This window comes from Sus scrofa, chromosome 10 (assembly GCF_054392235.1).
Source record: "Sus scrofa isolate SSC_HxYL_T2T_F1_AM1 chromosome 10, Sscrofa_HxYL_maternal_Yorkshire_Landrace_v2.0, whole genome shotgun sequence".
In the NCBI taxonomy this organism is placed as follows: Eukaryota; Metazoa; Chordata; class Mammalia; order Artiodactyla; family Suidae; genus Sus; species Sus scrofa.
In genome coordinates this window covers 68753214-68778321 of record NC_139392.1, presented here as the reverse complement: position 1 = coordinate 68778321, position 25108 = coordinate 68753214, and the positions used below count along the sequence as shown (strand labels likewise).

At 36.9% G+C, this 25108-nt stretch overlaps 1 protein-coding gene across 41 annotated transcripts in view; it reads right to left on the bottom strand.

The window, feature by feature from the left end:
• Positions 1 to 25108, bottom strand: part of ZEB1 (zinc finger E-box binding homeobox 1) — a 203367-nt gene that overhangs the window by 136088 nt on the left and 42171 nt on the right. For 10 of the 41 annotated variants that reach the window (XM_084980057.1, XM_084980076.1, XM_084980078.1 and 7 more), the window contains 2 exons: positions 16414 to 16569; positions 535 to 673 (listed from right to left, as the gene is read on the bottom strand). The exons of 12 other annotated variants lie outside the window; for them this stretch is intronic. The gene's annotated coding sequence lies outside the window, so the exon portion shown is untranslated. Of the gene's footprint in view, positions 1 to 534; positions 674 to 16413; positions 16570 to 18170; positions 18213 to 25108 lie in introns of all 41 variants that reach the window. 19 more of the 41 variants (XM_084980067.1, XM_084980063.1, XM_084980081.1 and 16 more) reach the window with 4 other exon arrangements.

The following is a 25108-nucleotide window of genomic DNA, read 5'->3' as shown; positions in this document are numbered from 1 at the left end:
TTAAAAATTAAGAAGATATTTGTTCCCATACTTTCTGAAGCTTAACACAGATTTTAAAAATGTTTTGAGGGACTTTCTCTGAAGTAAAGGGAAGCTTCAAGAAGATCATAAAAAGCAATTCTTCAAAGCTGGTTATATCAATTTAAGCTATTAAGCCACCAGATTGCTTAAATGCTGTCATTGTTTCAAAATTCTTCAATGCAAACCTTAATGTATCCAAGAGAGTTCTTAAGGGATCAACCACAGCAGTTATTAAACTGATTTAAATGCAGACTGAAGTGGAAGACAAGTTTTACTATAACTGGAATTTTTAAAAAACAAAACACACCCATACATCTCTGGGACATGTTTCACTTTTGAGAAGGAAAACCACCTCTTCTTGATGGCTGTGTGTGGGGTCCTGCCCACAGGTGGCTGCTTAGGCCCCTTTGCTATGAGCAGTTGAAAGGGTCTCAAGGCCTCAATGGAGCATTCCAAACCCAGACCTGCTCGGAGCTTGGGCCCACAAGTGTGCACTCCCTACACAGCGCTTACCTTTAGAGAACAAGGAGGTTGACACAACCTGGTCAAGTGCTCACACCCCACACCTCCAAGAACACTGAAAAAGACCTGCGGATCTGTCCTGGTGCAGGAGGGACCTCTAATCTTCTTGTGGTGGAAGTTTAAGATTTTCCTGAAGAGGAGAGAAAAGTAAAATATTATGCTGAGATCATACCATTTGGTTCAAGTTTATCTGTCTACAATACAAATTGTAGGCTCCAAAGAAATAAATTAGATAAAATCAGGTATTCCAAAAGCCGTATTCTCTGCTTTCACAGAAAGTATCTTCCCTAAAGAATATTATTTGCTTCAAACATTACTCTTTAAACCCCAAACTTTTAAGTGACTAGTTTAACCTCTCCCTCAGCAATGAACTCATAGTTGAAAGCTGAGAAAGGTATGGACAAATTCTGGGTTGCCAAATGATCAGAGTTGTAAGTACTATTTTAAAAAAAATTAGGAAAGCTAAACTCCCTGAAAAGCAATGAGTTAAAAAGAGCAAAAAGAAACTTTGTCCTTCCTCTATCTCTCTTTAATGACATGCATTTCCTGACAACTGAAAGAAAAGAAGCCCTTTGACTTGGGAAAAACGCCACATAATCACACATGAAGCAATCTACTAACTGTAAGCTCCTGGAGAAAATGGATTTGGGATGCAGCTTTTTTTTTTTTTTTTAATTTTTATACTGATTATCTGTAGAGCTTAAGTATCTTCTGGCATATGGTAAGCATTAAAAAAAAAATGGTAAGTAGAAAGAATATTAACCAATTATTCAATATTCTCAAGGTTGAAATTTACATAAAATGAAACAATCAGAAGTCTACAGATGTTTCAAGGGGTGTGAAAATACGTTATTTAAAAATAATGTTAACAACATCAACCTCTAATTACATATTAAATAACTTCAGAATATAATGCTTTAAAAATACTGTATCAAAATATTTATGAGAAAATGCTATGAATATATTATTTCAAACCAAATTCCTGAGAAGGAATGGAATATTTTATGAAGGTAAGAAAGTATTTTCAAAATATACTGCCCAATATCAAGTAAAAGAATAATATTGATGTAGATAAAAAAGTAATGTCTTTTTTATACTTTAGTTTTGTTTTTACCTTTTGAAGAACAGGTTACATAAACCAAGTGATAATGATTATCTATTTACATAATTATGCTTTATTTATTTATTTATTTTTGTCTTTTTAGGGCCCCACCCAGGGCATAAGGAGATGCCCAGGCTAGGGGTTGAATCGGAGCTGTAGCTGCCACCCTACACCACAGCCACAGCATGCGGGATCCGAGCCACATCTGTGACCTAAACCACAGCTCACGGCAATGCCCGGATCCTTAACCCACTGAGCAAGGCCAGGGATCGAACCCACGTTCTCATGGATGCTAGTTGGGTTCGTTGAATGCTGAGCCACAATGGGAACTCCTTTATTTTTTTTTCATAATTATGCTTGAGTAATTCATTACCAAATTTTAAACTGAAATCAGAAGATGCCATTCTATCAGACTTAGATTTTAAGTAAATATGTACATTTTCTTCAATCTCAAAAAAAAAAACACAAAATTTAAATAGGAGATATTGAATCCTATTCATGCATATGTTTTCCTGAGCTTATAGACTATTACTAAGAACAGAGATTGCTTTCCTTCCATTAGTTTCATAACTCTTTCCAAAGTTGATAAATTAGGGAGAAAAAGAAGAAATGCTGAAGTCTGTAACACATAAAACAATCACACTGATAAAGGACTAAATACATATAGGTTTTTTAATCCAAAATGAAAGGCCACTAGAATCAGAAAAAAATCTATATAACCAAGTACTTGATTTCACTTGACCCCAAATTTCTCAAAAGTAGAACCAATCCTCAAAATGCAGGGGACAGTGCACCTGGCACACACCATTTCAGGGCACAGGCAGCCGTTTAATGTACAGCCAAAACGATGGGAAGAAGGCAGGCAGTAAATCCAGGATTTATGTTTATCCTGTATCAATAAAACAGTGTTTTAGCTGACAGATTATGTCTTAATTATAGGATTAAAAGGCTTTTCATATTTCCAAGGAATTCAATTTAATATCTTATATCAGGGAATCAGGATTAAATGTGAAAAAAGGAAAACATTTAAAAGAAAACTTTAGAAACTCAATTTAGAACATTTTTCCTATTTTGGACATCTTGGAAAACCTCTGAAACTAACTTGGGGGGAAGTGGTGAAAATAGGTACAAAGAATTAAGCGTAATACGCAGAGGGAGCTTAAAAGGGGTAAAGGAAAATGAAAAGTTGTCAATTTTGCTGAAAAAGGTTCCACTACCTGGGTGAATCCCCAGGGCAGGAGGATAAAGAGAGAAGATAGGTTCCCCAGATGGAAGCACTGACGAGGCTCCCCCCTTTAGAGTCCTGATTCATATTACGGGGCCATGGATCATGCCTCATTTCCACTGGCAGGAGGGGAGGAGTCTAGCTTACTTCATTCAGAGATCTAGTATTCAGGCCTTAATTTCACTACCAAGATACCATAGCAAGATGATTAGCTAGTCCAACAGATGACTTAAGTTTCTCACAAAGCTGCCCTAAGGACTGTTGCTCACAGCTATTACTTAGCTCCCACTACACAGAACCCTCCAGGCAGCCTCCCTCAATGAGGGACAGCAGGTGATGTGCTCAGATGACACAGTCTTCACACCACTCTGCTCTAAGAGGTTCCAAATACATGTTGGAATCGAGAAGAAGCAGTTAGCCGTGGGCTGGTATAACCAACGTGAGTCCACTGCCTACACTTAATGGTACACTGAGCTAGGTTACACAAGTAGCATCTTATGATACTGTTTCTTACAATTTTTAACTAACTGTAATTTCCAGTTCTAAGTCATTGTGTCCTTGGAAATGACTGACTGATAAGTTATCAATGACATATTCCAGTATATTCCTCCCATCAGTTCCATCTGTAGCATGGAGAATTTTCTGCAATTGTTGATTTCTCTATCTGCTCTGTCCAAATGTAAGCATCGGCTGCCTGTGGCTACTGAGTTCCTCAAATGTAGCTAGTGTGCCTGAGGGACTGAATTTTTTATTTTACTTAATTAATCTGCACTTAACTGCCCCATCAGACTGGTGGCTACCATGGTGAACAGCACCGTGCTGGGTGCAGCATCACTTTTACCTGACCTTATAACTACTATTTTTTAAAAATCACTCATTACCTTTGACTTTAACACAAATATTTTAACTGTGGGCATCACTTTCCACATGCACATACAGGTATTTATATACTTGTAATTATGGCATATAAACTACTAGTTTATTTGCCCTCACACCTAACATTTCTCAAACTGCAAGGTCCAACACTGTGGCCACCAGCCCCATGTGAGTATTTAAGTTTAAATGCTGTTAAATATAAATAAAAATTCAGGAGTTCCCATTGTGGCTCAGGGGAAATGAATCTGACTAGTACTCATGAGGACACAGGTTCGATCCCTGGCCTCACTCAGAGGGTTAAGGATCCAGCGTTGCCATGAGCTACGGTGTAGGTCACAGACGAGGCTCAGATCTGACATTGCTGTGGCTGTAGTGTAAGCCAGCGGCTACAGCTCTGATTTGACCCCTAGCCTGGGAACCTCTATGTATCATGGGTGTGGCTCTGAAAAAGACAAATTAAAAAAATAAAATTCAGTCCCTGAGGTGCCCTAGCCACATCTTAAGTGGCTAATAGCTATGATATCAGATAGTGCAAAGTACAGAATACTTCTATCAATACAAAATGTTCTACTGGACTAGAGTCTTCAAAACCAGTCATTTAAAGACAATATATAGTATTTTACATTGACATTCTATAATCAGTCTCTAAAGTGAGCATTTTTCTACACACATGATTTGCAATTAGCATAACATTTATTTCCTAAATCCCTACCAGTGAAATATCTGAACATACTGGGACTCTGAGCTCAGAAGAGTTTGGTAATCACCGCTTATCTTGACAAAATTAGAGTTCTTTTTAGCCCCTTTAATACAATGGAAAAAAAAAAAACTACTGTAATTATAATTTGTTATTTTTTACTAAGTGCATGGGTAATATTTCCCCTCATGTTTATTATTCACATTCATTTATTTTCACACTCTTCATCTGTCACACTTTTTCTCTTTTATATATTAGGGTCCTGATGTCTACATGTGCATATTCTGCAATAATATAAAACTATCACAGCTATTATCATTTACTCTATACCTTTTTATGCAGATATTTCCCACAATCATCAGTGATCCTTTAAATTATATTTAATCTGATATAAATTTTTAGTATTTAAGAGGGTCTTTGGTGAATTCTACTAATGTTTCAAACATGAGATGTAAAAGCAATTTCCCTGCTACTTAAAAAAAAAATTCCTATGCTTGTATAAAGTATGGATGAATGCCTTTTTTTCCTAGTCATTTTGCAGTTAGACCATTGAATACCACTATCTAACACTCTTTCAGTGCCCTCCCCTATAGGGAAGAATATTAAGTTGCTGATGGGAGATGGGACTAATTTTGGTTTCCTCATATTGCTCCAGTCATCCATGTCTACTTTTCAGAATTCCTCTTAAGAGGGCAATTGCATCAATTTAGCAAAGTGTGTGAGTAGAACGAAGACAAGGATGTGGACGGAAATGTTTTACTCAAAGACTAAGAAAAAGTTTGCTGATTCTAGCACCTACTCAGTTTCTAAACTCACAGAATGCTAAAATGTGTAAAACTATTAAAATGGGCTGACTTCACCTCTGTGTTGACACTGGCAGGAATTGGGGTGGCCACAGAGGCAAGCATGAGGTTGTGAGTGAGGCACATGAATCTACCTAAGTCTCCCTCTCACTGACTGGGAGTCAGAGGGTGAAGGAAAGTTTCCACCTAAATCTCCAAGGGGCAGAGTAGTATCTTTTAGTACCTGGGTTACACATCTGCTCCTGCCTCATGAGCGCTGTTTCAGATGCTGCTGCTTTAGAAAAGTTTCAGATAAGCAGTAAGGTGAGACTTCCCACACTGTGGAACCGAGATAAAAGACAACTCTAGAAAATTGAAAATTAGAAGTAAACCCAGAAATCTATAAACTGCTTTTAGTCAAATAATTTACCAATATTCTCATGATTCAGAAATACTTTCTCTTCGTTTATTTGAATCTTAAAGTGTTTTCAAATATGTCAATAGTGCCTTTCTCAAGGTCTAATGACAGCTTTCTCAAATTTATTGCTAAGTATTATGTTTTGTTTGTTACTATTCTGAGTGGGGTCTTTCCCCATCATTTTTCAGCTAGTATAAAAATACAATCTGCCAGGAACTTTATTTTTGTTGTTTACAAAAATGGTTTTAAAGCTGACTGCCATAGATTTCCCTAATCAATCATGCCATCTAAAAATGAAACATTTTGGTTTTATTTTTTCTTCTTCATATTTTCTTCATTAACAGTATTAAGTAAAAATGGAGTTAGTGATGATGGCTGTATAAACTAAAAATAAAAATGGTAACTGTTTTGCTCCTAAATTTATGTTTATGATCCTAGCAATATTAAATTATCCCCTATATGCCATCTTACTACTAGCTCCATCCTGATCCATGACACTGTTCGGCTTGCTGACTTCACAAAGCATCCCACTTGTCACACAGGACCCAGCGGGAAGCAGTAAATCCCACCAAGTAGACCTGGGAAAAGGTTCCAAACTCCTAAATGATCCACAGTGTGTCTGCTGACTACACAAAGTTATCCCAACACTGACAATGTTGATGAGACGCAAAGAAGAGAGAAGTTTATTCTACAAACATCCTATAATTACATGGGCAAGTCAGTGCTACGTCCTCTTTGTACCTAAAGTTACTCTTGGAGAGTAAATGAGGGAGTTGAGATGATTCTAAAAGCACCAGGTTTCTTTCTAGGATGAACTAGTTCAGGGAAATCAAAAAGCCATAGTTAATGAGGGAAATTCTTCTTTACAAAAGAATTTCCACTAATAAATGAGGAAGGGGGGGCAAATTAAAACATTCATTATCTTGCAAACCCTATGATAGAACTGATTCAGAAACAATCAGCAATGATGCAACATGAGAGGAAAGGGGAGAACTCTTATACATATACATATATCCATTCTTTTTTCCCATATATGTTAGTACAAACTATTGAGTAGATTCTCCTGTGCTATACAATAGGTTCTTGTTAATCATCTATTTTATATAGTAGTGTGTCTGTTATTCCCACCCTCCTAAGTCTTTCCTCCCTCAATGATTTCACCTATGGTAACCATAACATTGGTTTTGAAAACTGTCAGTTTTTTAAAATAAGTTCTTTTGCATCATTTTTACTAAATTCACTTTGCTGTATACCTGCAACTAATACAAGATTGTAAGTGAACTATACTCCAATAAAATTAATTTTTTTAAAAAAGGGGAGAACTCTCAATGAATGGGCTGTCACCACTGGTCAATTCCCACATCGCTGAGTATGACGAGCAAACACCATATGCTCCATGATGTGATTTGGTGAGAATCAACAGCCCCACATATGGAGTACTCCTGCCCACCCTCCCCCAGCACCTAAGTCAAAGCTGAACCAGGATCTAATTAAGTATTTTGAGCTAAGTTCTAATTTTCAGGAAATTTAAAGCTTAAAGGAATAAATTAGCTGTGAAGCCAAGAGAAGAATCCAGCATAGGGGCCAGTCTATGGCACAGCTTGGCCAACTTCTTTAGTAAGTCATGATGAAAAGGAAGGAAAGAAAGAAGATGGAGTTCCCTTTGTTGGCTTAGTGGTAATGAACCTAATGACGATGCAGGTTTGATCCCTGGCCTCACTCTGTAGTTTAGGTCCACAGACATGGCTTGGAACTAGTGTTGCTGTGGTTGTGGTGTAGGCCGGCAGCTGCAGCTCTGATCTGACCCCTAGACTGGTAACTTCCATATCCCACACGTGTGGCCCTAAAGAAGAAAGAAGGAAAGAAGGAAGGAAGGAAGGAAGGGAGGGAGGAAAGGAAGAGAAGGGAAGGGAAGGGAAGGGAAGGGAAGGGAAGGGAAGGGAAGGGAAGGGAAGGGAAGGGAAGGGAAGGGAAGGGAGGGAAGGGAGGGAAGGGAGGGAAGGAAGGAAGGAAGGAAGGAAGGAAGGAAGGAAGGAAGGAAGGAAGGAAAGAGAAAAGAAGAGAGGAAGGAAGAGGAAAGGAAGGAGGGAGATAGATGGGTAGTGGGAAAGAGGAGAATTTAATTATATGGCAGTCCTAATCAAATGCTATGTGGATTTTGTTTGGATTATGAACAAACAACCCAAATATAAAATGACATTTTTGAATTAAAACCAGGGAGAACTGAATTGGGGTGGACTATCAGGCAATAAATAATTTTGTTAATTTTGTTTGATGTGATAGTGGTATTATGGTTACATAAAAGAGCCTTTTTAAAAAAAAATAGATGATATTGAAGAATGTAGGAGTAAAAAGACTTGAGATCTGGGATCTGCTTTAAAATAGCTGAGGAAAAAAGAGGAAGTACATGAGGCAACTGTGGTGAAATTTTGCTAATTGTTAAGTCTGGGACATATATAGGGAGCTTATTACACTAAACTCTCTTCCTTTGCATGTTTGAATTTTTTTCATGATAATTAGAAAAAACATTCAGGCCCCCAGGACATCATCCATTAGGCCAGATGTAGTTTAAGTAAAAACAGCACTATTATCTACCACCTGGTCATACATCAAACGTTCTCACTGTGTACAAAGTAAGGGTGAAAACTATATGACAGACTGCACTGTAGTTGGCACGGAGGAGCCCACACTGTAAAAGATTCATTTTAAAATTAAATTTGACTTGCATATAGTTACCGTGTATAACTGTAGAGAATGACAAATTCTAGTCCAATAATACTTTAGGAAACAAAAGAGCAGAAAAACAAATTAAGTTGTACCCTCAAAAACAGATACATTCCATTTTTAGGGTATACTGAACCAATGCAAAGTAAGTTATTTTATTTTGATATCTTACCCCTGTCATATCTCAATACACTCATGCTGCCTTCTGATTTTAATGGTACATATTAGTTGGATCTGCATTTTCAAAAACTATCGCCTGATCCAATGACCCCTTCTTTAATCAGCTGATGTTCTCTTCTCTGAATGAGACTGACTGGTCTCAGCTAAGTGATAGGAAATCATGTGCTACAGCCAATATTTTATACACATCGGCTTTCAGGTATTCAGGTGAAAGACAGACAAAAGTTTTACACCCACACAGATAAACATTTAAGTGAATTTCTAAGGGTAAAGTATGTGGCAGAAACACACTTAAACCTGCCCTTCATCTGTTCTACCATATCACCTCCACCACAGAACTGCAGTCATCATTTATTTATTCCCACATAGAAAGTATTCCACAGCATGATAGGCCAACTAGAACTGTTATTTTTATTAGTTTTCAACTTCACCTTTACTGTATTAATGATTGCTCAATTAAGTATAAGACTTTTTTCTGTATGAGACCACAGTAAGCAAATCCTCCAAAAAAGTTTCTTGCTAATTTTATATTCTTACAAACTTCGATCTCCTTCCATATGACTGCATGTTAATATTTCCTCCAAATAACTTGTAAATTTAAATACTATCTGTGTCCAAAAAATGTTTGCATTTGATGCCCTTGTAACATTTTACCACTTAAAATGTAAGAGCTCACAATAAAGGCATTCTTAACTCTATTAAAGCCTGTAAAAGCCATCTCTTTTAACTCTGAATTTTTAATATGAAGAATTATTCTAATTATCACTACAGTAGCATCCAGTAGTTCAAGAGGCACACCAACCAACTTCCTCCATTCACAGGACCCAGAACCCACCAGGGCACAGGTGCCTGCCATGCTGAGGCAGAGGTGGCAACAAGGTGGGCCTTCAATCAGCAGCTCCAAGGTACTGCACTCCTCCTTATCAGGAGTAGATGGTGTGGACGGGGTCCAGCAAGATCATTTGGTAAAACAAATAAGTATATGTGTGGATACATACATGTATAAATCATGCCTGCCTAAGCCTTTCCCCTTAAAATGCTATAGGCTATTTGAATTAGTAAATCAATCAGAGAACTCATGACACTATTTACACAACTAGAAATGCCCTATACTGTTGCGAAGGGTAGAGTTGATAAGAACTCCTATACTTATTTAAAACTGGTTTATCAAAAGTTAGTTCAAAGGCATAAAAAAATAACTTGGTACCTGTTGGAAACATTTACTAGAAAACATTTTTAATCATGTAACAAGGAAATCAGTTTGAACTTAGGCAGACTAAATGAATTTTAAATTTCTTTTGTGAAGTTACAAAACAGTACATAATTTAAACATGGAAATATTTGAGAAGCCCTGAAATAGTATATGTAAAAATCAATAATGTATTTTTTACTTGAAGGCTTCATGTAAAATACTTTGTAGAACAGAATTCTTTATTCAATATCTGTAAACAGTAAAAACTTAATGAATTCTTAACTTTCCATTTCAATTTAGAGAAATATATACATTTTTCCTGTGCGTATACCAACACCCCCCCCCCCACACACACACCACACATACATAAAATAGGGAGACTGAGATGCTGAGATAGCCCCATAATCTTAGTAGGGTTATAAATCTAAGATCCCTCCACTTAGGGACCTGGAAGGAACCAGGTCTCAGATTTTATGCTTGGATGTTGAAGTATTCTTGCTGTGGTTTTTGTCTTCCTAGGCCTAAGCAGAGTGACAAGATAATTCTTTTAGGCTACCACAACATTATTATTAGTAAGTGCTAGATACCTTAACAAATTTTCAATAGACAACTTGTTGATTAATTGTACTCAGACTATTTGTAGTCATGGGAAACCATACTTGTAGTACTGAAATAATATTCTCTTATTTAGCATCTTACAATGGAAGAAATATTTCCATACTGTAAACAAAAATAAAGACAGTAGGTTATGACATGTCTATTTTAGATTAATTTCAAATATTTCATCTGAAAAACCTCATTAAAGTACTTTCACTTAATTAAATTGGATTAATCCATAAATATAAAAAGTTTCCTTTTACATAGGTGGACTTAAGCCATAAGAGCATAGCTTGAAGAAAATGTTTAATTAAATTTTTAACAAAAATTGCTTAACTCTTAAAACATTTTTCCCGGGTATCAAAGTAAAAGATACAGTAAAAGTCTACATAAAAAATATATTTTTTTACAAATTTAAAATATTTTTGCAAATTATATATAGAAGTAGCTAAGACAGTATCTTAAGGCAGGAAATAATTTGTTTTATAATAAATAGCAAGTAGAGCTTCACGTAAGTTTACATTATAAACAAATATAGTATTTAATATCCACATAATCAAACTTTCCAAACTTACTCTAATTTGGTTTAGGTTTATTTCCCTTAGTGAAAGTAAGAGCAGATCTTCGCCGCTTCTTAGATAAGAAGGGTCAGTCCCATGATGCCTGGGACAGAGGAACCTTGGGGTCAAGGCTGAGGTCACTTTGGTCTGGAGATGCAATCTATGTGGGCCTTTGGGTGACTGCTACATTGCTGCTCTAGAGATTTCACTGGAATTTTGTTTAGCAGTACTAAAGGTAACAGCTCTGCGTAGTGCAATATTTATTTGAAGCACTCTTCCGCAATTATTTCAGTTGGCCCAACTTTGCAAACATCTCTGACATGAGGAATTTATTATCGTTACTGTCATCGTAAAGTACAACATATGGAAATGTGAAGACCCTGCTTTAAGCACTTTCTTAGAGACTGTTCTGGCTATTTTATAAGCATCAAATAATTTAATTTTAAGATATGTACTGTTATTACATCCATTTTATAGATGAGGAAAAACTGAAGCACAGAGGAATTAGACAAGTTTCCTAAGACTGGAAAGATTGTTAGTACCAGTTAATACTCAAATGCAACCAGTCTGATTCTAGAGCCCAACCTCTGAACCATTACAACTTGGAAATTTTTTTGTCTTTTTGTCGTTTCAGGGCTGCACCCACAGCACATGGAGGTAGCCAGGCTAAGGGTCTAATCGGAGCTGTAGCCACCGGCCTACCCCACAGCCACAGCAACACCAGATCCGAGCCGCGTCTGCGACCTACACCCCAGCTCTCGACAATGCCGGTTCCTTAACCCACTGAGCGAGGCCAGGGACTGAACCCGCAACCTCATGGTTGGATTTGTTTTTGCTGCACCACGACGGGAACTTTTTAATGTAAAACTGTTTCATATAATTTTATTAAATGATCTGTGTAATATAGAATATGCAAGATGGCCATTATGAGTTTGCTGTGCTCATGTTCACTTCTTAGTACCTTAGAAACCTGAAGACTTTTCCATAGCAGTTTTTTATTTTATTTTTTATGGTTTTCATTTTAGGACTGCACCCACAGAATGTGGAAGATCCCAGGCTAGGGGCTAAATGGGAGCCGTAGCCACTGCCTTACACCACAGCAACAGCAATGCCAGATTTGACCCACATCCACGACCTACACCATAGCACATGGCAATGTCAGATCCTTAACCCACTGAGCGAGGCCAGGGATTGAACCCACAGCCTCATGGATACTAGGTTTGTAACCTGCTGAGCCACAAGAGGAACTCCTGTTTCTTAATTTAAGTAAGCTATACAAAAGCCAAAACTATTTCAGTCCCTATTAATTTCTAAGATTCATTCTCAAAGAGTTTCTGTCCAATTTTTTTTTTTGTCAAAATGAGTAACAATTTCATGAAGAAAGTAAACTGATTAAATGCTCATTAGCACATTACAGATCAATTCTCAGGGTATCCTTACTGTAATTACTTGTTCACTGTCTACCTTCCCTGACAGACTATAACCTGGAGAGGGGGGGTCACATCAGTCTTATTCATAATACCTCCCCCCCGCCTCCAAATGCCTTGTGCAGTGTCTGACATACAGTAGGGTATTAGTAAAAATTTGCAGAATGAACAGGTATTTGCTCTTTTATCTCTCACATTTATTTAGTAAAAAAGTGGGATGGACGGGGAGTTTGGGGTTAGTAGATGCAAACTATCACATTTAGAATGGATAAGCAATGGGATCCTGCTATACAGCACAGAGAATTTATATCCAGTCTCTTGGGATAGACTATGATGGAAGACAGTATGAAAATGAGAATGTGTGTATATATATATATATATATATATATATATATATATATGACTGGGTCACTATGCTGTACAGCAGAAACTGACACAACACTGGAAATCTAATTAAAAAAAAGACCCCTAGAAGTAGTAGCTTAATATTGCTAGTAACATTTATTTCACATAAAATTTTATATATTTATATTATTACTAATACACTATTTTTTAAGATGTACCACAATTTTTCTTCAAAAAGTCCTTGTGATTTTTATCAGCAAGACTTCCTTCTTTATAAACCTGTCAGAGATTCTTAAAAGAATGGATCTTGAAAGGTATTCTATTTTACCTTCTACATGTAAGAAGTGCTTTCTATTGAGCTGAAAATGAACTTTTCCCCTCCCACAACTATAAATAACTTCAATTAAAATTTACCTTTCTCAAACTTCCAATTTCACACCATTGCTAGTCACCATTTCTTCTAACAGCAGTAGCCCCAAAACAGAAGCCACTGTATTACAACACACCAATCAGACAGATTTGCTATACTGAAGTTACATAAACATTGATGATTATGAGTAGACCTTTGTTTGCTTAGAAACAAAGGCCATTTTTCACTCATTTGAGTAAAAGAAATGTTATATATCACCTTTTTAAAACATCTTTGTGTGGCCAAATGCCCAATTCTCCACGTGACCTCATGGACCAATCAAAGCCAACTGCATGGAACCAAAAAAAAACCGTCCAGGAAATGTTATATCATGGAAACGGCAAGGCATGTTACCCAGGCAGGACCATTTCCCTCATGACACTTCTCCTGGGAGCATGGAAAGGACATCTTTCTCCCAGCAATGACAAGTGAACTGCCTTAAGAGCTGGGCTAAGATCCTCAACTCAGAATACTTGAAACAGAGCTTGGTGACCTCCTTTTGAGTATGTCCAGGAAAAACTTAGAAGTCACTGCAGAGACTGAATTCAACGTAATAATTTTGAGGGAAAAATTAACAACAGCCTTCATTTGGTCTGCCACTTGAGAAAGACATATTTACTTAATATTTTATTGATTGATTGATTGATTTTTGGCTACACCTGCAGCATGTGGAATTTCCCAGGACAGGAATCAACCCTGCGCCACAGCTTCACCAATGCCAAGTCCTTAACCCACTGCACCACCAGGGAACTTCCTATTTAATATTTTAAATAGTTCATATATTTTAGTAGCTATTAGGTAAAGATCGCTTCTATTATAAAAGTAAGCTTTTTTTAATTTGAGAGTCATACTAGATTGTATGCTCCAGTTTGTTTATAAGATGAATAAAGAAAAGCAAGTTTTCAATAAGGTTTTTGAAAATGTTGAGAGGTCTAACATATGAAAACAACTAATTTTATCAAGTTTCGAACATCACTAGTGTCCTTCCTTTAGACGAGATTTTCTCTGTCCTATAGAAAAAGTGCAAAAACTTGGGCATCCAGATGCTCTACAATTTTATCTTCAAAAATTTAATTAACATGTATGTTTTAGAATAAATGATATAAGAAGCATAAATTTACATTCTTTTATTTTCAAAAAGGAATAAGAGTTAAGGAAACCATACTATTATTAAAAAATGTCTACATGTGGATTTCCCATTGTAGCTCAATGGGTTAAGGACCCAACATAGTTTCGGTGAGTACATGCGTTTAATCCCTGGTCTTACTCCGTGGGTTAAGAATCCACGTTGCTGCAAGCTGCAGTGTAGGTCACAGATGTGGCTCGGATCCAGTGTTGCTGTGACTGTGGTGTAGGCCTCAGCTGCAGCTCCAATTTGACCCCTGGCCTGGGAACTTCCACATGCCACAGGTGCGGCAGTAAAAAGAAAAAAAAATCTGCATGTAACAAACTCAGTGATGTAAAATGAGTGGTAAGCAATTCCCTGTTCAGGCTTGACACAAGAATGGAAGAGTTGCTAAGGAGAGGACAGCAGTTATTTTATGGTCAACTCCCTTTAATAAACTTAAGTTTAGCTGAAGAAATCAGGGTCTTCATTGACTGCATTCAATCCTAAATGCTAAAGGATCCTAAAAGAATTACCTTTAGAAAATGAAATTCTCACAATAGAACACTGTTTTGACAAGGCTTTGTTGTAAATTCTTAAGAAATCTAAGAAAATAAGATCGCAGCATAAAAAAAAGTCTCACTCCATGGTTAGAATTTCTGCATGTTTCAATTAGAAGACATTCATTTAATAGGTTGTAAATTTTAAAAGTTCAAAAAAAAAAATCACCAGTTCACCTTAATAAATCAATGTGAGTTCCTCGCTTTACTTACACACCAATCATACTGCTTCTCCTCTCATGGCTTATTTTACACCTTTCCATAGCATTGGTTCCAGCTGCAGTTTTACATTTGCCTGTGTAATTTTATCTACACTGTAATTACTGTCTACATTGGGAGTTCAAGAGCAGTTGGGAAGTATCTCTGTTTTTAATCACATCATTTTATTCTCAGCACCCAGCTGAATGGATGGCACACAGCAGACAGTCTATAAAAATTTGAATTACCAGATAGATGGATTAAAGTACAGACACCGCCATCAGAAGTACTTAGTTCACTGTTGGTGTTTTAATATTTACATGATGACAGTTGCTGTGCTAGGAATTTGTCATGTGTTATTTCTGACATGTTTGTTATTAAGCTCTAGAAAACATGGTCACATTCAACTAAGATCATTTTGACACCTCTAAATGTAAAAAAAAAAAATACTCCAACTATATCAATCTCAAAAATTATAAATTTGACAACAGAATCACAATCTCTTATTAATATCTGGCCTTCATCACCCATTATCCAGTTATCATAAAGCTACGTTATCCACAGAGATACTAGAATAAACGCTAATAAACAGTGATTTTAGATTTCAACCTTTAAAAGCTACTAATTCCACTCCTGTCCAAAGTTAATATAAGCAATCATGGATCTGATGGGACAAACATCTCCAAAGAAAGGGATATATGGGAGCCAAACACAGTGAGGGTAAAAATACTGAGTTTAAGGTCCCTTGTCAGATATAAAAATGTAGCCAAATCTGAATTACATTCTCAGTGCAGATATGTATAAAGCAGGGGAGAGATGTCTGATCTTATTCCCAAAGTCTGATACTGTGCTATATTATGAGTAGCTGCTCCACTTAACTCTGGCTATATAAATATCTTACCTTGAAAATTTAATACTTTCCAAGAGGTATGGTAATAATGATACATTTTAAAGGTCTGTTAAACTAAGTGTATTTTATTATTTGATATTATGCTTTCTTTCTTCCTCCTTCTCTATCGTTTTATGAAATGGAAGTGAAAAACAAAACAAGAATCAACAGATACTACTGCAAAATTTAAATTTATGGCATTTACTTTTAGTAAGAAGCAACTATAAACTAATAGATAAATTCAGTTTGGTATAAACTTTGTTCAAGCAACATTTATAATATGCTATTTTTAAAAGATAATTAACTATGGTAGACCTACAAAAATTGAATTTGTGAAACTACATATGAACTGTATAATTGATTTTTCATACTTAATAGTCTTTTCTTATCAACATTAGGCATATAAAATCATTTCTTGTATTTATTTTATTTTAAAATATAAGTCTATAAATTCAGACATTTGGCATTAATTACGTTCTGGATTTTAAAAGTTCTAAAATTTTAATTCAGATACAATGGGTTGGTATGCTTTACACACACAAACATACACACACACACACAATAAGTTAAACATAAACGCTTACCATGGGCTTTCTTTCGAAAGTTAGTCCTTCCACAGCTTCTTCGATCTGGTCTTCCTCTGTCAAGAAGGCAGTAGCCAAATCACAAAATGACTTTTGGATGTTCACGTCTTCAGATGGAGTTTTCGGCCAACTGCCAGTTGAGAATTTAAACTGAAACTAAATTACCCAAACTTTATTAAGTTGTTTTTCACACCCACCAACGGATAATGAGCAACGACTTTAAACTGGAAAATTAAGTGAGTTGAGTTTGATTCACCTCCTTTCAAGCAGTCTTACTGTGTTTAAGAAGAAATCCAAGAACCAAAAAAATATATTTGGAGAACAATTTTAAGCAAACTTCAACCGCTTCCAGAAAAGCTGCCTCAATATTCTGTAACCCAAGATGGTATTTATTTAATGATATGTCTATAAGTTATACAGTCACAAATTTAAATTCTGTCAAGTACTGGCTCTACCTTAAAATTCACTGTAATATTTGGAAACACTTTGACAGTATCATCTACATTTATAAAATATTTATTACATCATCAACTACCTGTAGTGGTAATGCCACAAGAAGTTAAAGGTCACACAGAAGAGACACAACCCTGCCTGCAATCATCAATCTCTGCACTGAGAAGACAAAATGTCTGACCATCAACTAATTATAGTGCACAAATAACTCAGCCCCTTTTCTCTTTATTGTTTTGCTAATCTTTGTAAAGCCTTTGTTGATCATATGATTCTCACTAGGCTTTCTGATGAAGTTTTACAGTCTCTGTACTTCTCAAGTATTAGGGCTTATCACATTGTTCCCAGATGTTGTTAAGATCTATCTCAGAGCCCCCATGTCATTTCTACCCAGCTATAATAAGGTGGCTCATTTCAATATTTATTCCTGACAATTTAAGGCTTTGGCACATATACAATAGAGTAAAGCTAAAATGAAGACACGTGAGAAAAAGAAAATATGATCTTATCTTCCTAAGGTATTGCGTTTACCACTAATGAAAAACTGCCACTGAATGTCAACTGTAACAGGCCCCAAACTAAGTGCACATAACAAGATGGTTATATAAGACTCAAGTCAGAACGCTCAACACAACCTGTCTTCCCAGTCCCCACACACATGCTACGCCTCTGCTCTCTCCTCCCTCTCTCTCCCTCTTTCTCCTCCCCCCCAACACACACACAGACATGTGCACACACACATCTATCCAAGCTACACCCTGACAGACTCTCCCCTATAGGGAATCCAATAACGAGGTATCACATCAGAGAGACAATCAGGTGAATAATTAATTTATGGTTCAACCATGAGAAACCAACTGAAGAGCAAAGCCTAGAGTTTAATAAAACTGCTATGTCTCTGAGTTAATCACACTGACCCCAAACAGTTTGATATCCTGGAAACAGGTTTATTTGATTCGATAATTTCAATCCCAAATCCTTGATAGCAATAACACTTATAAACTATTCAGGGACTAATAGAGTTCTTTCCTGGTACTATGAGCTATAAAGGAAACTTTTAAACTCCTTTCTCAAGGAGCTTTCTAATATACAACTGAATATAGGCATTGTGGGAGGAGAAAGCAGCTCATGAAGATACCCAGAAGGTCAGACTTCCAAGAAAGAGACAAGCACACAGTGGCAGTTTAAATTGTTTGAATAAACTTGTCAAATGGGGGCTGACTAGAGAAGACATTATATCAAGAAGCATTTTTAAAACAGAAAATAAATCCTATTTAGCCTGATGAAACCCACAAGGCAAAACTTACTTAAATACGGAATATGACTCTGGAAGTATTCATGTCCTCAATCTAGGAGAAGATCAAAGATAAACTCCTTAGCCAAATGAAATTACAAAACAGAGAGATTTTTTAAAAATCAATCATTCAGCATAAGGGAAGCAATTCTAAATCTATTCATGTCATTCATCCTAAAGATTCTAATCATCGTGGCAGTCATTTAATTTTTAATATAAGAGACATAAATGTAAAAAGTTACTATCAAGTAACAAAATCATGAACCAAAAAGGATAGAGTGATTCTCTTGGTATGAATAACATTATCAATAACATACTTACACAACAAACTAGTTTCACATTCCAGAAATGATGACATGCTTATGTAATCTTAAATATATTCAACTAGACTACTTCTAAAAGTTTTAAAATTTAATACTCCTCATTTTAATGAAGAAACAGGTCCAGTAATAGTGACATTATTTGTTCAAAGTCACACAGCTGGTCAGCAGCAAAACCAAGACCCCTTAAGAACAATATGCTTCTTTTACTACAATCAAGGAAAGAAAACAGTCATGCCTCAAAAAGAAATGTAATTTTATTAGGAAGATTTAGCCTTTTTAACCTCAATACCCAATCTCAAACATACAGATTATCAGCCTAAGAAAGTGCAAAGAGTCAAGTCATGAAGTTAGAGAAAGAAAAGTGTATGATTAATTTAAATCCAATCCTCCCTCTTTATAAGCTTTAAGGCAGACAGTCTTACACCCAAATCTTACAGACTCAGAACATGAGTCTGAGGAACATATAAAATTTAACCCAAAGTTTCTATACAAGAGACAATTTCATAGAATTTTTCATGTCCCATATTTATTTTTCCTTTACATCTGGGCATCCCATTTATCCTAAGAGGACTGTCTAGCAATTTAGGCACATTGCACAGAGAGCACTAGAAATTCAAAGTCTTACCTTCACTGCTTTATATAACTCATCCAAACCATATATAAATGAACAGTAAGAGAAGCTCAGAAAATCCAGACTTCAGGCAATATTACAAAGCCACAGTAATCAAAAGAGTGTGGTATTGGTACCAAAACAGACATACAGACCAATGGAACAAAATAGAGAACTCAGAAATAAACCCAGACACCTACGGTCAATTAATCTTTGACAAAGGAGGCAAGAATATAAAATGGGGAAAAAGACAGTCTTTTCAGCAAGTGTTGTTGGGAAAACTGAACAGTGGCATGTAAATCAATGAAACTGGAACACACTCTCACACAATGCACAAAAATAAACTCAAAATGGCTTAAAGACCTAAATGTAATACAAGACACCATCAAAATCCCGGAAGAGAACATAGGCAAAACATTCTCTGATATCAACCTTACAAATGTTTTCTCAGGTCAGTCTCCCAAAGCAACAGAAATAAAAGCAAAAATAAACCAATGGGACCTTATCAAACTGACAAGTTTTTGCACAGCAAAGGAAACCATAAAAAAAAAATACAACTTATAGAATGGAAGAAAATAGTTTCAAATGATGCAACTGACAAGGGCTTAATCTCTAAAATACACAAATAACTTATACAATTCAACAGCAAAAAAAGCCAACAACCCAACTGAAAAACGAGCTAAAGACCTGAATAGACATTTCTCCAAAGAAGATACACAGATGACCAACAAGCACACGAAAAAATGCTCAACATCACTGATTATTAGGGAAATGCAAATCAAAACTACTGAGGTACCACCTCACACCAGTCAGAATGGCTATCATTAATAAGTCCACAAATAACAAATGCTGGAGGGGGTGTGGAGAAAAGGGAACCCTCCTGCACTGTTGGTGGGAATGTAAGCTGGTACAATCACTATGGAGAACAGTATGGAGGTACCTTAGAAAACTATACATGGAACTACCATATGGCCCAGCAATCCTAATCTTGGGCATATATCCCGACAAATCTTTCCTTGAAAAAGACACATGCATCCGCATGTTCACTGCAGCTCTATTTACAACAGCCAAGACATGGAAACAACCTAAATATCCATTGACAAATGAATGGATTATGAAGATGTGGTATACACACACAATGGAATACTACTCAGCCATAAAAAATAAAATAATGTCATTTGCAGCAACATAGATGGAACTAGAGACTCTCATACTAAGTGAAGCAAGTCAGAAAGAGAAAGACAAATACCACATAATATTAGCTATATCTGGAATCTCACATACAGCACAAATGGACCTTTCCACAGAAAAGAAAATCATGGACATGGAAAATAGACTCGTGGTTGTCAAGGGGCAGGGGGAGGGAATGGGATATATTGGGAATTTGGGGTCAATAGATGCAAACTGTGCCTTTGGAATGGATAAGCAATGAGATCCTGCTGTATAGCACTGGGAAACATGTCCAGTCACTTATGATGGAGCATGATAATGTGAGAAGAATGTATACATGTATGTGTAACTGGGTCACCTTGCTGTGCAGTAGAGAGTTGACAGAACACTGTAAACCAGCTGTAATGGAAAAAATAAAAATCATTATGAAAAAGAAAAAAAGAAGATGTGTAATTGGAAATAGAAAAAAAAATAGTCAAAACTGTTCAGATTTAGCTGGAAGGATAAAAGTTGGCCACTAACTCAATTTACATTTGTCTACTCAGTCATAATTCATAAGATGTTTCTAGTAAAACCCACCACGCTTTTTTTTTTTTTTTTTTAGCTGAACTGGTCTCAAAAGTCAGAGCATTCAATGGGCAATACCTAAAAACAGTCACCAAAACTCTTCTGAACAGGCAAGGACACTAAGAAATTAGTGCCACCCACCACCAAAACAGAGTCTGTAAGTCCAAGAGCACAAAACACTTAACCATTTATTATTAATAACAGAATAAAATACTTTAGCATAGAAAAATCAAGATTTCTCTTATGCTATTAAGGCAAAAAAATACGTGCATTTGGTCACAAAGTAACATCTCAATATATTATATATATGTACGTACATTGTATATGTACGTATATGCATGTATACACTGATATTAAAGAGCAGTCTTTTTAAAATCATGCGAGTTTATTAGAAGGTGTAATATTTTAAGTTTTCTGCAATGTGCTGAGTTTGTGTGTGTGTCAATTTTTTCACCAAGAATTGTGACTGGCTTCCTAAAAGCAATACAGGGTATCCACATTTGGGTCTTGTGGTTAAAGTGTTCTGTACAGAGTTAGCATGTTGATATGACAACATACAATAGAACAAACAGCCTAATATCCCATTCACATTATTCACAGCAATCCTTGAGAAAGTATGATTTTTTTAAAACAACTAAGGAAATACATCTCATTCTTTTCATATTTTTTTACCAACATGTATGAGAAATGAAGGTAACAAGAGCATCTCACTTCCTACACTTCCTGGAACATTAGGTAAGCTAATAGTTGTGCACTACCTGAAAGAGTGCACCAGGCACATGTCAGCCTTCAAAGCTGTCAGAGCCATTGTCACCATCACCACCACCATCACCTTTGGAAGCACCTCAAAGGAATCTTAGTGAGAATTCAAAGTCCTAGGCCAGACTCCCAAAAGTTCTAATTCAATATCACATCAAAGTTGGAAAATTCTGTATTAAAGACAAAGTAAATATATATGCAAAACACTGCCTGTGCCATTATCACTTTAGGAATATGGTATCCAATGCAAAAGATGCAAAATAAAACAGAAAAACAGAAATAGCTATGGCTTTAAAAGTCCAGTAATAGCTTTACTTCCTTCTCGAACACACATGCCACCCATCCCCAAAGCCAACAGTTATTTGCCAATGAGCCAACTACTCTACAGTATAAACAGAAATGCCAAGTAAGGCGTCCCAGGTTCAACAGTTAAAGAAGCTTAAACACTTCATTCCTTCTTGGGTCCAGAGTAGCAAGCAATTTTACAAAAAACATTCTTGTGGGTAAAGTAATTATCAAATATCTGCACACTCAGCATAGGTGGTATTCTCTGCTAAGTGCTAAGAGGGACAGAAGCATGAGACACAAAACATCATCATGATCTCGTGGGGAAAATCGCCTTCCATCTTCTTTCAGGTCTCACATAAGTCCTGTTTCAGCTCATGAGTAGCACGCACTAGGAGCTCAGAGAAGGCGTTTTAATTAGGGTTGATGGGGAAGGCGTCACAGAAAAGCAAAGATCTTTGCTAGATCTCATAATAAATAAGATTTTTATAGGTAGAGATAAAGTGCATTTCGGGTCAAAGAAAACAGTGTGAGCAGAAGGCAGAAACTGGGACAACTACAGAAACTACAGGATGGCGCCTATGCTGCAAAGTGCCTACATTGCACCCTGGAAAGGACGAGCCTATCACTTGCTCTGCTGGGAAACCTAATTAGTGCTTCAGAAAACTTGTTTTGGCAATGGCATGCATAACTGGTGGATGCTATGACAGTCTAGCCCTGGTTTTGAAAAGGGACAGAGACAGGAATCTAAAAGATTATTTTAATTCATCAGCTGGCTGTGAGGAACAAAACAGTTATCAAAGGTGATTTAAGCTTTAGGTCTGGTTTTTCTGGCAACTTTTTATTCTGCCCTGTCTGTTCAGGATGAAGGCAATGGTGGACATGAGAAGCCATCACAAGCTGGCTTGGGGGTGGTCTTAGAGTGCGGGGATGAGGAATAAACTTTGGGAGCAAAGGCAGAGAGCAGTTCCAGCAAAGACCTGAAGACTGCTCCATTTGCTGGAGCCAAACGCTCAGGGCTACTTTCTCTTTATGATGCTCCAGAAGGCCTTAGGGTGTAAGAGGAAGACAGAAAAGGCAAAACACTTTAAGACAGGAATGTCTAAAAATGACAATAATCTACCCTAAAGATTATGTTCCCTGTGTTTAATAGGGCATACGAATGTATTGTGATACAGCTTACAACATATTCACAAGTTCTGCCTGTCCAGCAGAAAGGATCAACAACAAAACTTTGCTATATTCAGTACAAATAAACATACAAAACTTTGCTATATTCAGTACAATAAACATACCAAATCTCAGTTAATAAACAAAGCTCACTGATCTCAAAGTGAGAAGCTTTGCTTTGTTAAGACTGGACTTACCTTTAAATTTCACATAATTCTTTTTTTGTTTTTGTTTTTGTCTTTTCTCTTTTTAGGGCCACCACTTCCTCTAAAGCTCAGGCTCTTTCTTTGGTATCCTGCTGTTACAGCTCCATGGAGGAGGGAATCTCATCATTCAGATTACTTTCTTTTTTGCTTTTTTTTTTTTTTTTTTTCACTTTTTAGGGCCACACTTACAGCATATTTAAGTTCCCAGGCTAGGGGCTGAATCGGAGCTGCAGCTGCCAGCCTACACCACAGCTACAGCAATGCCAGATCTGAGCTGCGTTTGCCACCTATACCTCAGCTCATGGTAACGCCGGATGTCCAAACCACTGAGCGAGGCCAGGGATTGAACCGTCCTCATGGATGCCAGTTGGGCCTGTTAACCACTGAGCCATGACAGCAACTCCCATCATATCATTATTCTTAAACATAAGAAAAATTTAAATCATATTTGATTCTCATTTAAACTTTGTCGCCATCCCACCAATGCCTGGACTTTTGGGGAAAGTTTTTAATAGGCAATTTTTGTAGAATTCCATTATAATAAACGTATGGATCATCTCAGTCAAGCAGTTCACATGACTGAGACAGTCCCTTAAAAGCAGAGGCCTATCAAAACTCAGCAGCACTAAATGTGTATTTAGTACGCTTGTTAAATGAATGATATCCTATAATCCAATCTGTAAAAGCTATGGAAAACTACAAAATTTCCTAACAACAAATGTGTCATTTCCTAGAGCTCCTACACAGGACTGTTCAGGTGACTGAAGCTCCCTGCAATGGGGCACAGCACCGTTGGGGTGCCAGGAAATGCAAAGTGGCCTTGAGGGCTCTGAGGCTTACATAGCATACTTGACCTCTAGGGTAACATTTACCTCAGCAGTCAGAAAAGAGGACTCACTAGCTTACGAACTTTTTGGAGATTTTTTTTTTTTCTTCCGCTTTTTAGGGCCACACCCGTGTCACACGGAGATTCCCATGCTAGAGGTCCAATGGGAGCTACAGCTACCAGCCTACACTACAGCCACAGCAACACCAGATCGGAGCTGTGTCTGTGACTTACACCACAGCTCACAGTACGGCCGGATCCTTAACCTACTGATTAAGGCCAGGGATCAAACCTGCAACCTCATGGATCCTAGTCGGGTTCGTTAACCACTGAGTCACAATGGGAACTCCTCTTTGGAAATATTACTAAAACATTTCAACACAATTAGCTTTATTGGCTGAAAGAGGCTTTTCCCATTTAATTAAAAATATTTTCCTGGAACTCCTACTGTAGCACAATGATATCGGCGACATCTCCACAGCACTGGAGTACAGGTATGATCCCCAGCCTGGTCCAGTGGCTTAAGGATTCAGTGTTGCTGTGGCTGCAAGATAAGTCACAACTGTGGCTCAGATCTGATTTCTGGCCTGGGAACTCCATATGCTGTGGGATGGCCAAAAAGAAAAAAAACTTTTCTTGCATCTGAATTGGCATTTTTAGTCTTCAAAAATATTCATATGTTCAACAAAATTAATCAACAATATCCTGTCATATGTCATTTATTTCTGAATAATTGAGATCTTCTTAAACACTACCATACATTAGGTATTCTTATATATTGTACTAAAATAGACAGATGCCATTTCCAAAGCAGGTGCGTCATTTATCTTAAAACACAAGGAAAGAACCAGCATTTGCTATACTATTATCAGCACTAGGTTTTAGATCCTCAACCACAACCCTGAGAGACAGATGTAACATTGCCATTTCACAGCTGAGCGTGCTCAAGATCCCAGAGCTAATCCCAGAGCTATGCAGTGATCCAGTTACAGTTCCCATCATTATCTGCCCAGTCCAAAATCTAAGCTCATACTT